Genomic DNA, 6,035 nt, shown 5'->3' on the forward strand with positions numbered 1-6,035 from the left:
TTTCCCGAACCCAGCATAATATAAACCCTATTTAATTCCTTATATTAAATAGGGGAATTTGTCGGCCAATACATTGGTTTTGCAGACCAAACGGATGTCATAACTTTCTTTAGTTTATTTGATCGAGCCTCACCCTCAATTCTTGTGTTCATCCTTCGGGATAGATACATGATTTGAGGTAAAGCGCTCTTTCATTTAAACTATGAAAATTATGGGGTCAGTTTGACTTCATTTCTTTCAAAAATAAAATTTTTAAACGTCCTTCCGAAGCGGGCAACGGGATTTCAATTCTGATGACCGACAGCTTCTTACGGGCAAACCCCACACAAAAAATAGTGCCGACACACATGGCCAAACTTGTAGAGCAATATCACTATGACATGGATTATGCTACCAAAATATTCAGAAACCATAGCCTTATCGATACAAAATTTTTCAATCCTGATGAGTTTGCAACTCACATTTCAGATAAGCTAAAAGGCTTATCAAAAGAAGAGAAAGAAACTGATGAGAGCCTCAACGGTAGTGACAGGACAGATCGATGACTCACTAAATTTCTCCAAACTTGAAAAGCTTTTTTTTTTATCTTTGTTTTAGGTAGTTTTTTGAAAGAAAAATTTAAACAATTTTGTAATTGCTTTCATATAAAAATCGTTTATTTGATTTTACCTTTTGCCATAGTAGTTCACTTCTTGCTTTTGTTTTTGTTTTGTTTTTTTTAATTACTCTCGATGGACATATAACTATTGATTGTTTGCTCATTTCTAAAGTGAGTATGTTGCTACTGATCAATCGATGAAAATAATTTCTACTTCATCCTGATCATTTGCCAACCGACAATAGAGGAGGCTGAAACCAAGGAGATTATCGTGGAAGGAACAAAAGTTAGGTGGACCATGCTATACTTGGAGAACTACGGCGTGACCATGCCGTAGTAGGTCATGACCACATCATAATCTGGCATGACCACACCACCATGTTCAGTAATTTGGCGTGGTCGTGTCAATTTTGGGCGTGACCATGCCGATGAGCAGGAAATCATTTTTGGAAATCAAATCCACAGTTCTTACTATAAGAATGAATTTTAGGGTTTTTTTGAAGGATATTCTAATGGAGAGAGGAGGTGGAGGTTTTTGGAGGCAAGGATAAGTGAGAATTTAAGTGTTCCTTTACATGATCTGCAGTTACACAGTTATTTTGTTTTCTGACGAAAAACTTGGCCCAGTTTCTTTAGGCGGCTAGTGTGCAAAATAGATATGTTATAAAGTTTAGAATTTGGTTTATGGTTTACATATTAGGGGTATTCAAGTAATATAGAGCTTTAATGGATTCCCGCTTATCGAGCCCACAAATAAATGAGGTAAGAAATCTCTCAGGCTAAGTTCTATTACTATCATGTCTTAGTTTGGAATGTCAATTAAGGGTGTTTTTCTAACAACTACTCTTAAATATAAACCTAATTCTAAAGTTAAACATAAATAGATAAATTGGTTTGGTAAATTTTGAGGTGTAAAAATTACATTTTTCTTGTGGTGACCTAGATAATGTGCAGAAATGAGATGCGTAGAATCTAACATGGTCAATGACAATAGATGCAAAAATCTAGGTTACCCTCTTCCGACTGTATAACGTAGCTTTGTTAACATAGGGTCAATTCCTCAAAATAACTAGATTATCACTGTAAAACTTCTAGTCTATCACTCTAGAGTCTCCTTCTCCTAGCAGCCCTATAATTGGCTTAATCTTAGATTTAAGGTACGAAGCCCTAGATCAAATTGGTTAGGAATATAGTCTGTCATCCTAAAAACACCAATTTGCACTCATTAATGAATATTTCCCTAACATTTCATTGAATCTTAGGACTAATTTTCCTTCACCCATAAGTTCAATGTGGTTCCTCATAGTTGTTAAAGCCATAGCCCCCCAGAACTTATGGGTTTACCGACCAGATTGATTACTAAATGAAGCATGAAGTTATAACCATCACTATGATATGAAAAATCTATTCTAACATGCATCATAACATCCTAAACATTCATTTAATTCATTGCAAAAGAAAAGTACAAGAATTTTACTTCACATAGTAGGTATCACACACAATAGAAAACTTCATTAAATCAAAGAAAATTCACTAGATAAGTGTTTACAACAAGTACAAGTAAATGAAGAACACAATACTTAACTTTTTTTCCTCTGAAAGAAAGATGAAAATCCCTCTAGCAAAGTCTCATGTTGATACATGCAATGCTATTACAATCCCTTACAGATATCTCTCAAAATCCCCTCACCAATCTCTCCAAAAAAGGTAAACCAATCTCTCCAAAACCTCACCAATCTCTCCAAAAAAGGTAAAAATCTACATTTCCTACTCATATCTATGAGCTCTCAGCCTTTTTGAAGAATTCCAGGACTTAGAAATGCCAAAAAAAGTTTTTCCAAACATCTAGATCAGTCAAATAACTCCTTGGGACATGCAGAAACCACACCTGGATAGTTCATACACCTTGGCGTCGTCTTCTCTGTTTTTTGGGTGGAGACTAGCGCCAGTTTGTGGCGCCTAGGCGAAACCATGATGGCAGCACCCCCATTTGCTCCCGTTTGCCTATGTTCCACCCTGTTTCAGCTCAAATCCGCTCTAAGTGTTATACCTACAAACTAAATATGAAAATAACCTTTATTTAAAGTGTAATTTCATTCGAAAACATGTGATAATGTAAAGAAAATTAAACATAAAAAAGACATATCATTCCTCTTAAGGTCTTCTTTTGTCCTTTATTGAAATCTTAAAACGTGAGTTTTTTCTCTATTTTGTGAGTTGTAAGAGACTATTGTATGAGAGGAAAGATTATTGTAATAGTGGAGAAGATAATTTATTATAAGTTTAACATGCTCTTATTTCTTGCAATGAAATAATGCATAGTTTTTCGTGCTATGATTTTCTTGATGATGTGTCACTAAGTTTTTACTTTGTGTCTTTATGGTGTAGGGGTAATGGAATTAATCATGGTTTTCTGAAATGTTTTATGTTTAGTATGTTCTTCATGCTTTCATGGTCTATGTTGTTGGTTAACCTAAAGATTTCATTCACTTCTAGCCTGAACAACTACGATGCTAAAATATTTTATGAAACTATGATCTCTAACTGTTGCATAGTGGAAATAAAGAGTTAACTACAAAATTCCAAGAGGATAGAGATATTCCAGTGAAATTTTACAATCATCCTTAGGGATCATAACATTTATGTGGAATTTCATGGGGATTGAGAAAACCCCAACTTCATGAATTCATAAGACTATTTTTTGACCTAGACATATACATAAGGAGTAATATATCCCAATTGACAACAATCACATAAGAAGTTATTTAGGAAAACCACTATCATAATAATCCTCAAATCTTAGAGGCACAACCCTCATCATTCTTGAAAGAAATCAGAAGACCATTTTCATTGCTTATGTTTTCTGTTGTCCGCAATTTACTCTATTTTTGCTAGAATCTTAGATTTAACACCTTCTTTTAATACCACCAAGATAGGTCCATCTTATTTGTAAACTAGAGATTTTTCTACATAGATAATTGTTCAACTTTCCTTATGGGATCGATACACTAACTCTTAGTTCGCATATTACTTGACATGTGCACTGACCAGCGAAAATATAGTTGTGTAAAATTTATAAAATTGACTTCGCTCGCTTTACAACGGTTCGCTTTACAACGGTGCCAAAAACTTGATGTGGTAGTTTATGAATAATAACATTAGACACTTTTTGTTGGTATTCTATGCAAGTATACGTATCGTTATCAAGTAATATAAGACTTTCTTTTTAAATCCCAAATATCGATCCCACGAGAAAGGTTTAAACTTGAAATGATAAATTAACTAGGAAATTCACAGAAGTAGAACAAAATTACTGTCACTAATTTTAAATGTTTAAGATACTATCAAAGCTAAATTATTAACTATTAACATAATTTAAAAGCAGTGTTTAAAATTAATAACTACTAAACTATATTTATGTGATGAAATTTTCTAATATGAAAATGCATCTTTCCCACTACAATGAGTTTTTGGTGAAATGAGATGAGATAAATAGTTTAAATATGTATTGTGCCAAATAAGAGTAATTTTAATTATCTACTCTGATTCAGTGTTATAGAAAATTATTGGCTAATCTTAGGTTTAGTCCCTAAATCTGTGGCTAGGCTAGGAGGATACTGACTCCCACTTCTCTTCCCCTGAAGGCTAACTCTTGCTTTAGTTTTTAAATATTAAGATCAAATTGGGGATTTTTAATCAGTCACCCTAGAAATCTCCAATTCCACACCCAACAAAGTATATTTCCCTATTTATTTACACTTAATTCCATGAACAAAATACTCATTCATGAATTTAAATGTGATTCTCACTCTATTATAGAACTCATACTCCATTTTTCAGATCATATGTTTCATAACATATTTTAACAATTGAATTAGCTATATCAAAAAATAAATTAAGAGCAGAGTTGAAAAACCATCACAATTTATTTTAAATTTCAACATTGGGATATCTGAATTATCTCTTCTTTTCACTATACCTCAAAGTAGGGAGAAAGATAAAGGAAACAACTTAGACTTCATGAGAAAGATACAACAAAACACAAATTTCATATATAAAAGAAATTTAATACAACAATAATAAACAAACAACACTTATGTGAAACTATTTCTCAAAACAAATCCCTTGTAGCCTCTCTTAGGAAATGTAGGAAGAAGAAATCTCTCAATTCTCTTCCTCTCCAACACTTCTTAGAGAATAATTCACACTTAAACTCACCACACAAACTCAAAACTATTTATAAAATAACTCACTAATGGCATGGAATGATAAGAAGTGAGCAAAAGGGGTGATGGATGGCGAATAAAGGCGAATGAAGTCAAAGGAGGACGAAGGGAGGTGAAGGAAGGCCTCTTTTACTAAACTACATTTATGTTTATTAATTTAAGATGAAATTTCAACATTATCCATCTGGATTCCAAGACAATTCCCAACCCGTCCAAAAGAAATCACCAATTGAGGAATTACTTATTCAAATGAGGAACACCATACATAGCTAAGTTTTATCCATTAAAAATTGGAAAACCAAGGGCCTTGCCTAATAATATTGAGGTAAATCTAAAAGATAAAAAATTGGAGTAGTGCAATGTAGTCGGAGTAAGGACTGGAGAGGAAATGGGAGCAAGACAAAAGGAAGAAAGTACTCCTGTGAAATCAATTTTTGGAAAAGTTTTCTCTACCCTTTAGATTGGTCCTATTGAAAGGCTTCCACCTTCGTTTCCTCAAAGGCTGCGAAAACCCAATAAGGACCCTGATAGCTTTAACATTCACTATGCCATAGGAATTGAGTTTCACAGAAAAGCCTTGATTCTTGTGCTTTATACAAGGGTATCAGAACCTACCTTTTGAAAGATAAATAAGGAGTTGTGAGGTCGCCTGCACAAATTCCTCAACATCAGTCAAAAATTCTTCAGTAAGTACTTTTCTTCTTAGATATAATATGTTATACATTAATGATCTTATATTTTGAATACTCATTTGTATCATAGATGCAGCTCTGTAGATCAGTACAACGTTTTTGCGTCCTACTGAGTGTCATAAAAAAACTCATATTTTTTCATTTAAATCTAATACATTAAGCTCATTTTTGATACAACATGCCTTGATCTTTTTAGGTGTACATTTACTGTTCTCAACTCCTTTACATACATAGCACAAACTTCTTTAAAAACAAAACCAGAACGAAAATGACTTAAATCCTTATGTTGCTTGCAAACCGAAATCCTAAGCTCTAAACATTTAAATATTAAGCACTAAACCAAAATCATAAAAAAAGTCTTTATATAGCCTTCACATTGGGCATGACAACCCAACACTAAATTTATAGCATGATGACACTGCACTACAAAACTACACGATGCGAATAAGCCAAATCATAAGATTTAAGCCCTAAAACACTAAATCCTTATTACTTAAACCCTAGACCATAATTTATAAG

This window comes from Phalaenopsis equestris, unplaced genomic scaffold, assembly GCF_001263595.1.
Source record: "Phalaenopsis equestris unplaced genomic scaffold, ASM126359v1 Scaffold000404, whole genome shotgun sequence".
NCBI lineage: Eukaryota > Viridiplantae > Streptophyta > Magnoliopsida > Asparagales > Orchidaceae > Phalaenopsis > Phalaenopsis equestris.